The 11632-nt window shown below is 31.6% G+C and overlaps 1 long non-coding RNA gene across 5 annotated transcripts; it reads left to right on the forward strand.

The window, feature by feature from the left end:
- The first annotated feature begins 534 nt into the window (after positions 1–534).
- Positions 535–11308, forward strand: LOC127071394 (uncharacterized). 5 transcript variants are annotated; one of them, XR_007784996.1, is made up of 7 exons: positions 535–957; positions 2026–2369; positions 2963–5497; positions 5654–5824; positions 5905–6004; positions 6084–6802; positions 6936–11308. It is a non-coding gene; the product is annotated as an uncharacterized LOC127071394 (long non-coding RNA). The 5 variants fall into 5 exon arrangements; XR_007784997.1 differs by having other exon boundaries at positions 6084–6260; positions 6375–11308; XR_007784998.1 differs by having other exon boundaries at positions 6084–6228; positions 6375–11308.
- Positions 11309–11632: the final 324 nt, after the last annotated feature.

The raw sequence follows: 11632 nt of genomic DNA on the forward strand, positions 1-11632 counted from the left end.
TTATTTCTTATTACGTATAACCGCGCGTTTATTATTACTATAGCATTTATTATGTTTCTAACAATATAACATTTGGGATCGTATTTTCCGAATGATTAAATATTTCAAAAAGCACTTACGTTATACTTCCCCCAACGTATACATCCAATTATACATCTAAATTATTCCTTAAGACAATGGTAGATATTTGGATGTTATGATTCTCCATGAAATAACTAACATTCCCTTGTAAATACAATCTTTCAAATTCTATATTCTATGCAATGTCGATGTTCTCTGCGCGAAGGATGAATACATATCAAAAAAAAGAAAAAGAATTCCCTCCCCGAAAAGAAGATAAACGAAGTCCGATTCTTAAATGGTAAAAGGATCAAAGGAATACGTATATGGGGAATGGCCGCTAGGGAGAATCAAAGAGAGAAAAGATAATCGAACGATGTTGAAAATAGACAAAACTTTCTCCCCGTTAGCTGTATCGATCGAAACTTGCTCGCAACGTCCTGCTGAGATTACCGGGGATGATGGAGCGTTAGGATGTCAATAACAGCAAGGGGAACTGAATGGCGCATGCTCGACTGCGTTGCATCTGGGTTGCGTCTGGGTGTCGGGGGTAGAAGCTTCTCGACGAGAATTGGACCAGCAAGGGTTATTACGAATCGAGACACCAATGTGACAAGTGCTAACAAGTTCCAAAAGTGGAAAGATCTAGAAGGAACATCTAAAAGGAAAGATGGGTTTATAAACGGAACTACGAAGCTGAGAAATATTTAAAAATTTGAAATTCACTTGTCGTTGAGAATCGCCTGATGTTCTACTTTTCATGGTCTTGGCAAGATAAATCATATTTGAAATATTATACCAACGTTTAATACCCAGACGCAACGACTTATTTTCTTAGACTTTCAAATTCTTCATACGCCATGCTATAGAGAATTGCATAATTCTATATACGTATCCGTGAGTTATATCAGAGACGTTACGTTATACACCATTTTATATTTTATGTCCGATACTACGATGTACCGTATTATAACGTACTATAAAAGACCGCATAGTTCTTTATTAATACTTCATATTATATTTTTACATTTTATATTATATTTCACATCTAATTCGCCTTTGACCTATTATCGTATAATGTGAAATAGAGAGGAAAATATAATTAGAGTTATTTGAGTTAGGATGTTTCTGTTTAGACATTTATATGTCATATTAGAATTGCCGTATATAGAGCTAATTGTTGCGTAGCTATTTCTTGCTCCGTGATCACTGCTGAAACTAACCGTTAACGAGTCCACGTTACTAGTTAATTTTCTAGTATGACAGTAGCTGAAGCGTTTCTTTGGCGGTTCGTTATTCAATTGGAACAGAGATACATGATTCAATTCATTGACGAAGAGAACAGAGTAATGAAAAATAGAAGAAAAATAGAAAAGTCCCTTAACGCTCTCAACGAATCGTTTGGATCTCTGATTAAACCTTTTAGTTTTGGTGGTTTCAATTATTAAATGGTAAGGTTTGCCCAATACGAAAAAGTTGGTGCAATTTTGAAGAAGTTTCAAGGAGATTCTGACATTTTTTCTATATGAAGTTAAGATAAAATTCTGAAAGTTGACTAAAATTTTTCCATGAATAATTGGAAGATTTAGAAAGTATACCGAAAGGTTGATCGAACATTTCGAAAGATTTTGAAGTATTTTTAATAAAGATAAAACACCAAAGTGATCAATATCTCTTAACAGAATTTTTTTAAACATGCTCTGTCAACGATTAGATCGTTTAATTGGAATAATTACTAACTATTTGGAAGAAGTAATTTAAAAGTGTTCGACCATTTTAATATGTCCTATTAATATTATCCTTTAAGTGACGCCCCTTACGTCAAAATACGATTCATAAGAAGCTTATTATTTATTATTTATTATTTATTCTCAGGAAAATTAATGAGCCAGATCGATCGAAATAATAACATCGATATTCATATGTATATGCAAATTCATACCTATTTATAATTTTTCTTCCTAGACGACTGTGTTAACGGTGTCTTACACGATCGCGCCGATGGGAGAAACTATTAAAAGTTTTCATAACAACTAAAACACGGAATTAACACGGAGTAAAAACCTAACACGAAGTAAAATTGTCTGATGGAGCACTAAAACTATCTTTCCTCGACTACCGTGAGCGTCCTTGATTGATCCACATGGTAAAGAATAATGTTTTATTTTCAATGAAAGCAATTTTCAAGGAAAGAAATGAAGTTAATATTTCGTTAAATGTCTTGGGCGTAACGCGATGACCACGATGCTCACGTTGTTTAAACACATATGTAATATAAGCAAGAACGAGCATGGATTCCTGGCAATACCGTAAGTAATTTTCAATTTTTTCCTTTGGCAACAACGAGTAATAATGATAGCGATAACGTTTAAAATTCTGCTATAAATTTTTCATCGTATTATATTACAATATTATAATTTCATTGTTGCGGAAGCAATGACTATATCTATTGGTTTTCTGCAAATCTATCCCATATTCACGTTATATCACGTTGCACAAAATCAGAAAACCGTAACACTTTTGAATTTAATGATATATCCATCAGGGTCTTCTTAAGGAAATTTAGTAAAATATTTGTAATAGTATAAGGATACCTTGGAATGGTAATAATTAACAGTCTCCTTTTGCAATTAATTAGAGTAGTTACAAAAGTAAATTTCATTCGATCAATCGTAATATAATGTTATGGGCTAAAATTTACCTTGTATACCATTTTGCAAAGTTATTATTAAATGATAACTTGCTTAATTACAATTATCAATAGAAAGAGAGAGAATTATTTTCGCTAGCCCGTCCTAAGATTATTACATTTTATTTTTGTTTAATCAACCTAGAAATAAACTTATACATTATTTTCTCTTATACGTACGTACATCAATGTAATTCTCTTTATTCTTTTCAGACGGCACCAGGATTAAGTACAAGTAAATGCGCAATTATATCTAAAATTATATCCAAATCATTACGTTTTATCATTTAATGACGGGAATGTATCTATATAAGTGAATTTACATTTGTATCTTCATCTTTTATTTCTATTTATCTTTATACTCTTGAATGTGTAAATCAGATTAATTAACCCTACGTTATAGACACGCATACACGTACATACATATATATACATACATATGTAGATATACACATACAGAAAATATGTTGATATGTTTTAACGATTACGAATGTTTAAACGGAAAACCTCTCTATATGTAGGATGTATATAGGATTAATAGATGTATATATGTATAAGTATATAAGTGTGTATATGTGTGTATAATCATAAAAATACATATATACACGTGTGCGTGTGTACGTATTAATATTGATGTATAACTATAATTTGCCTGTATCCATCTGTACACACGTAAATATTTAGCAAAAAGTTTAAATTAACCGCTTGCATTCGGCGCCCGCTCGAACGTTTGGATTTACTCATATTTGATTTAGACGAATTTGCAAACGTTGCAGAACATATTCTTTTGCAAACAAATCAATATTTTGTTTCTTATAATTTTCTCGGTAGTACGATAAGTTTTGAAGGAATTCGATTACGCCAGTTTCATTGATATCGTTATTTGTAAGAATTGCTCGTTTTCTGATCGCTCTGTGCGGACGTCTGGGTGCGAAGGGATAAAGAAAGATTAAAAAATAAATTAAAATAAAAAGAAATGGAAGAAAAGTTAGAATCGAAAAAAAGATTAAAATTTAAAAATGGAAAAAAGATGGAAAAAGAATTGGAATAATAAAAAAAGAAAAATAAGAAAAGAGGATTAAAATGGAGAAAAAATTCAAGAAAAAAGAAAATGAAGAAGAAAAAAAAGGAAGAAAAAGATAACATACAAACAAATGCTTTCGGGAAATTGTACCGATATATTTCATATTTATTTGGAGTGATATCTGTGTCTAATCTCTGTGAGTCGATGTGATAGCGACGTCGCAGGTGTAAACTCAACTTTTAGCCGAATATTTGCTATTTCTTTAATTATTCACAATATTTGAATGTTTTTAATCGGCTGTAAGATTTGATCTTAATTTCATTAGCTTGATTAAAAAACTTTATTGAGAGTGCGAATTAACCGAATATTTCAGGTTAATTTTCTATACAGTTCGACGGCACAAAAATATAGATTCGAATAAATTTGTTAGAAGAAAGTTTGTTAAAAGTTCGAGTAAACTTTATTAAATCATATATTGAAATACACATTACTAAATTAATATTTAATCAGATAGAGTTGATTACGTGTAAGATAATTTTTATATGATATAACAATCATGTTAGTAATGTTAATCATTCGTTAAACGTGATACATTTAATTACATCATTGTAATAAATAGAATTAATTTTCATAAAAGAGTGATATTAATTATCGACATTACTGATTAAGATATTAAGTCAGGGAAAAAAGTTTCTTTTTATTTTCCTATTTTACATTTTAATGCAAAAGCGGTTACGATTTACGATTGTTTAGAGTAGAGATCATAATTAATAGTTTGAACGGATGGCAACGGTTGAATCTCCCCTTCCATAGGTCATGATCAATTTCACCCAGAATTGTGCTTGATGAATCCTTTCAAGAATGCTTCAGTTCCGTTCCGTTCCGTTCCGTTCCGTTTTAGTAACGATTCGCAAATAAAAATACGATCCATTAAACGTTTCATTAATTAATCATGCGGCACACAAACATTGGATTTTTATTCTTCTTCAATGATTTATATCTGTTTTGTGTACAGTTGGTTCCTTGACAGCATCATTTGCATCACTTACATGATACCATCTATATCGGAAACGTTCGATACAGCTTTGTGCAACGTCCATTAATAACGGATTGGTCAATAAATGTCAGAAATTTCTTTAAGAACCGGAGTGGCATCATTATCTCTCTTGTAATAAAATATTCAAATGTATCTTCTTCGTTCTCTCTCATTTTCAAGGCGTAATATCTTTTGAACAAATAAACGAATGTATTCGTGACCTTGCTCGAAATACTTGATGGAAGCTCGCCTTTCGATAATCGCGCGGCACTATTGCCAAATTAATTGTTTAACATTAACAAAATTATATCGGATGTCATTATTCATTAGCCGGTAGAATGCTAGGAAACATTTCTCCCCGAATTAATTAAATTTGAATAAGGAATGTGACGCAAAAGGGTAGAAGAACTAGGTTTCAACAATTATTGTCAGTTATAATCTTACGTAACTGGGATGGTTGCTTTTGTACTGATTTCTACTATTAATTTTATTATTGTTTTTTCTCGCGACTATTATTTATGTATATAATTTAAGATTAGAAACTAGTGCGGTTTAATGATGATATTGTCATCTGCCGACAAGTTGAAAGATATGGAAGATAAGTGTAACTCCGGGGAATCGCACGGTGGAAAAACCAAGGAACCCGACTTTCTTTTAACAAGCAACACTTACAAATCTATTAAAGAAGGTTAGTTAATTTTTATATTATTACACATTACTTCACATATTTATAACCTCTATTAATTTCTTCTTATTATAAAAGGAAAAGTTGCTACTGAGAATTTGGGAGAATTCTGAAGAATAAGAAAGTCTTCCTGATATCTGTTATTATATTTTGTTACAGACAGTTATTAAACAAGGAAGAAAAAGAAGCTATAGGGGAAGCGTATATACGCACCGAGAGAATAAAAAAATGATGATGCTGTGACAGATGAATATCTAGAAAGTAGAGCGTCTTTTGTAGGACCAAGTCTTTCTGTAACGATTAGAGTATCTAAGCCTCCAAAAATTATCGGTATTTTTCCTTCGAATTTATTTCCATTTTAAACTATTCATTAACTTTTGTAAATCAAATATACCTACGTTACATATTAGATGTTGCCGACGGTTTGACAAACTTGGTTCTTCAAAAACGACTAGTCTACCCTATGCAGGATTTACATGTCAATCTATAATCCTACTGGAAACACCGTCCGTAAGTCTATTGAAAATGTTTAAGATCAACCGCTTGTACGGCAATGGCGTAATATATATTCGCAATTGAATTATTTCAGGATTTACGAAGAGATACGACAAGACTTGCCACAGCCAAAGGTGCATCAATCGCTTGTGTAGATGCCTCTCACAAGAGAAAGACTGGTCATTTTGGTCAATCAAGGACCAATGGGCCAGATTTTCTTTCACCAAACACTTTCCTATGTATTAAAGAAAGATAGTTTTTATTTCACATCGTATGCTTTATATATCTATAACCTTTATCAATTTCTTTTTATTATAGAAGTAAAAGTTACTTCTGTGAGAGAATTACAAAGCTTCCTAATTTCTGTTATTATATTTTATTACAGACAGTTCTTGATCGAAAAGAAAAAGAGTTTATACGCGAAGCGCGTGGCGTACCGGAAGTGTAAAGAAATTGTGAGGCTGCGACAGATGAATGTCAAGAAAGTTGATCGTCTTTTGTAGGACCAAGTCTTTCTGTAACAATTGGAGCACTTAAGCTTGCAAAAATTATCGATATGTTTCTTTCGAATTTATTTGTATTTTAAACTATGCATTAAATTTTGGAAATCTAATATACCTATGTTACTTGTTTGGTGTTGCCGGAGGTTTGACAAACTTGCTTTTTCAAAAGTGACGAACACAATCAACCACTTGTATGGCAATGGTGTAATGTATATTCGCAATTGAATTATTTCAGGATTTACAAAAAGAAACGGCAAGACTTGCCAAAGATGCATCAACTCCTGTAGTGATATCGATGCTTCTCAGAAAGGTACGAATGATAATATTGATATAATATTGAATAAAGAACCAGGGGAACAATTATTAGAAATGTTTCAACTATTAGAGAAAGATATATAAAAGCTATAAAAGCAACTCTACTTTCTAGATATTAATTATTTCAGATTCTCCTTTTTTTTTTTATTCCTCTGGCACATCACGCGTTTCGCATATAGCTTCTTTTCTTCTACGCATAATAACTCCGCTAGTGAGCATATATAATGACAAAATGAAATAGATGATAACCTTGAATTGTATGCACGAGGAATAGTCCCGCGTAGACACAGTAATAACCGTAAGAGTAGAGTAGTCGGTGGAAAAGCAACGATGTCAGATACGCATAATTGTAATTTAAAAAAATGGGTGAAACCTAATTGTCATTCCATTTTATATGTCCCTACCTTATTTAGGTCGAGTTAATTCGGGAAAAATGTTTCTTCGTATTCCTATATTGGCTGATGACATTATTCCGGGTTCATAACTTTAGTAATGTCCAACAATCAATTTTTATCAAGCGCTTTATCAAGCGGTTATCAAGCGCCGCGCGTTTGAAAGTTGAGTTTTTGTGGAATATTTTTCGAGAGGTTTTTTCGAATTCGTGTATTTGTTTAAAAGTTATCACGCCTTATAAGTGAGATAGAACAAAGAAGATGTATTTTGAAATTTTATTACGAGGAAAAGAATAATGCCAATCCAACTCTTGAAAAAATTTAGAATCGATGCGTTATAAATGGACATCGCACATGGTTACATCAAACGTTTCCAATACGGAAGATATGATGTAGTGGTGCAAGACATAGACTAGGAACCAACCATCGGTCACAAAACAGTTCTACATCATTTGAAGAATGCTGGATATATAAAGATATCCAATGTTCATGTTCCATATGATCAAATAGTGAAGCGTTTAATGGATTTCTGTCTGCGAATCGTTATTAGGACCTAACGAAACCGATGCACTCTTGAAACGGGCCATTATGTACGATAATCTATGAAAAGGATCATGATCCATGGAAGGAGAATCAACCGTTGTCGCGCCGTTCAAACTATTGATCATAATCTCTTCTCCAAACAATCGCAAAATGATTTGCTTTTGCATTGAAATACGAAGAAACCTTTTCCTCTAACTTAATATCTTGATTAGTAATGTCATTGGTTGATATCATTCCTTTATGGAAATTAATTCGAATTATTTCAGTAATATAGTCAAAGGTATTTATCTTGCTTAACAATGTGAATGAATGACATTACTGATAGGATCATTATATTACATATAGATTATCATACACGTAATTAATTATATCTAATTAAATGTTATAATAATAATAAATATATTTCAATAAACGATTTATCGATATTCTGTGTAGCAAAACTGATTAGAGAATTAACCTGAGGTATCAGGTTAATTCGAGCTTTTAATCAAGATTTTTGAGTCAATGAAATTAAGATCAAAATCTGTGGCAGATTGAAAATATTCAAATGTCGTAGATAATTGAAGGAATAGCAAATATCGACTAACATTTCAGTTTGCAGTTATAACACCGACATCGCGTAGATTTACGCCCGTTACAGACAGATATCACTCACTCGGAATAAATATGAAATGGATCGTTACAATTTCCCAATGCATGTTTATTTGTTTTTTCCTTCTTTGTCTTTTTTCTCCCTTTAATCTCTTTCTTTTAATTCCTTTTCTGTTTTCCTTTGTTCTGATTTTAATTTTTTTTTTAATTTTCTTTTCCTCTTTTAGATTTTAATCTTTCTTTTGATTCTAATTTATTTTGTAATCTTTTTCGTTTTTTTCTTTTTGGTAGTAATTTCTTTTTCTTCTTTTTCAATTCTAACTTTTCTTTCTTTTCTTTTTATTTTAATTTATTTTTTAATTTTTCTTTAACCCTTCGCACTCGGATGTTCCCCCAGAACGATCAGAAAACGAGGAATTTTTATAAATAACGATATCAATGTAAATGATATAAACAAATTCCTTCAAAACTTATCGTATTATCGAGAATATTATAAGGAACAAAATACTGATTTTTTTGCACAAGTATATGTTCTACAACGTTTGCAAATTCGTCTAAATTAAATATGAGTAAATCATTCGAAACTCCGAACGTCCGAGTGAGCGCCGAATGCAAAGGGTTAATTTAAACTTTTTGCTAAATATTTACATCTGTATTATAGACGTTATGGGTACAGGTCCGTTATAGTTATTCATTAATATTAATACATACAAACATATACAACTACATGTACATATGTATGACCATCCAATGTAGCCAAACTTTATAATGTCGAAACTAAAGGTGCTAATTTTGTTTCTGACGTATCCACTTATATGTGAGTACTTACACGTAATTTAAAAAATGTTTTAAACCAAACTCCTTCAGCATGTGAGTAAGGGTCGAAGTGAAACAAAAATAAAATGAAAGAAGAAAACGAATACGAGAAAGTATACGGAAATAGTATGAGAATAAGTGAGATGGATCGTTAACTTCACTTATTTCATTACGTTTTCGTTCTTCCAGTTCATAGAAGAAAAAGGAAGAGCGAAAGAGATACAGCAGAGTATAGAGACAATCAAAATTAATAGTATTCAATAAATGTTTTCATTAGTATTTGTAGTTAAATATCAGTACGTGGTATAAATGGTTAATATATAATAAATAGTAAAATGTCGTGTCAGTGTTGCGTCAGGATTTATTGTAAATTCTCATCTACCTTTTTAGAATAATAATAAATTATTACGCCCACAATTGTTTCAATTAAAATTCTTATAGTTTTTGTATCAATCGGTTTAATACCTACCACTTATACCACGTATTGATAATTCATTATTAATGATGACCATTAATTTATTTAAATTACCGATTAAAAATGTTGAAAAATATTCATCTAATAATTAGAAACTTTAATTAAAATAGAAATAGAACTTTACTTTTGTCGTGTGATATCGTGTGATACGCACGATCAGGTTTATTTTCTTTTTTGTGAAAGGAATGAACGTCTTTTGATTTTTTAATTACCTACCTCCTGCTCTAGAAGTATCACATATTTCGTTTGAATCGTAATCGATACAATATCATGAATTCTTTTGATATCAATATTTAACGTGAAACCGTAAAGTACTGATACAAGCGACGATTAATTCCATAAATGCTTGTAGGTGTCGTTATCTGATTGTTTGCGTCTTTGAACTTATGCGTAAAGAAAGCAGTGCTTTTGTATAAAAACAATTTTGCAAATATGGAGAGAAAAGGAATAGAAAGCTTCTTGCGGAAAGGACGATATTTTAAAATCTTGTTTAATCCCTTCGATCATTTCGAGACTATACGAATTTGTAGATATTAGAGTTTAGTCGTTCAGTAAATCCTCCGACCAACTTAAAACGTCATACGTCGAGTTTGTGATGTATCAGACGATTCGTAGGACACGTAGGATACGAGGTAATTCGCGCTTTATCAATGGTTAAGCTAACTCGAAATGATTTTCCGCGTAACAAAAGAAAAAATCTTTTGCGTTTGATTTCTGAAGAAAGGAAGATAAGGCTACGCCACGCGGAGATGACATATCGTTTGAAAAAAACAAACGAACGAATACGTATCAGGAAATTCTACCGACCTGGTTTGTATTCATTCTCAGTGATATCTGCGTGTGATGTCCGTAAATCTATGTGATGGTGTTACAAGTGTAAACTGAAATTATAGTTGACATTTCCCATTCCTTCAATTCACAACATTTGAATATTTTTAGTGCGCCACAGGATTTCAAATTAATTTCGTTAACTTAAAAATCTTGATTAAAAGTACGAATTAACCTGATACCTCAGGTTAATTCTCCATTCAGTATTAAGACACATAAATATACATTCCAGGCAAATTTATTAAAAGTTCGACTAAAATTTTGTGTAAAATTTATTATATCGAATATTGAAATATATTTATTATTGTATTCTTTAATTGCTAATAGTTAATTGCGTATAACTCAATTTTTAGATAATATAATAATCATATCAGTAATGTCATTCACTCGTTAAACGATATACTTTACTGGCTACATTATCGCAATAATTCGAGTCAATTTCCGTAAAAGATTGATATTAATCAATGACATTACTAATCGAGATGTTAAGTTAGGGGAAAAGGTTTCTTCGTATTTCAATGCAAAAGCGAATCATTGTCCGATTGTATAGAGTAGAGATTATGATCAATAGTTGGAACGGGTGGCAACGATCGATTCTGGTTCCATCGATCATGATACTTTCCGTACATTATTGAACATAATTGGCGGTTTCAAGGATGCTTTGGTTTCGTCAGGTGTTGGTAATGATTCGCTGACAGAGATACGATCCATTAAATGCTTCACGATTTAATCACGCGAAACACAAACATTGGATCGTTTTTATATCCAACCTTCTTCAAACGATATAAAACTGTTTTGTGATCGATGGTTAGTTCCTTGTCGACATCAGTCGCACCACTTACATCATACCTTCCATATAGAAAACGTTTGATGTAGCTATGTACGACGTCCATTGTTAACGCATCGGTCGATAAATATTACAAATATTTTTAATAGCTGGAGCGGCATTATTATCCTCCTTGTAATAAAATTTCAAAATATGTCTACTTTATTCTACCTTATTTATAAGGCATAATAACTTTTAAACATATAAACACATACAAATCATGACCTTTCTAAAGATATGAAAACTCTATGAAAACTCTATGAAAATTCAACTTTCGAACGCGCGGTACGATCGACAAATGGATTGTTTGACATTGCTAAAGTTATGGGGCCGATAGAAAACGAAGAAACATTT

The sequence above is a fragment of the Vespula vulgaris genome, chromosome 21, assembly GCF_905475345.1.
Source record: "Vespula vulgaris chromosome 21, iyVesVulg1.1, whole genome shotgun sequence".
Lineage (NCBI taxonomy): Eukaryota > Metazoa > Arthropoda > Insecta > Hymenoptera > Vespidae > Vespula > Vespula vulgaris.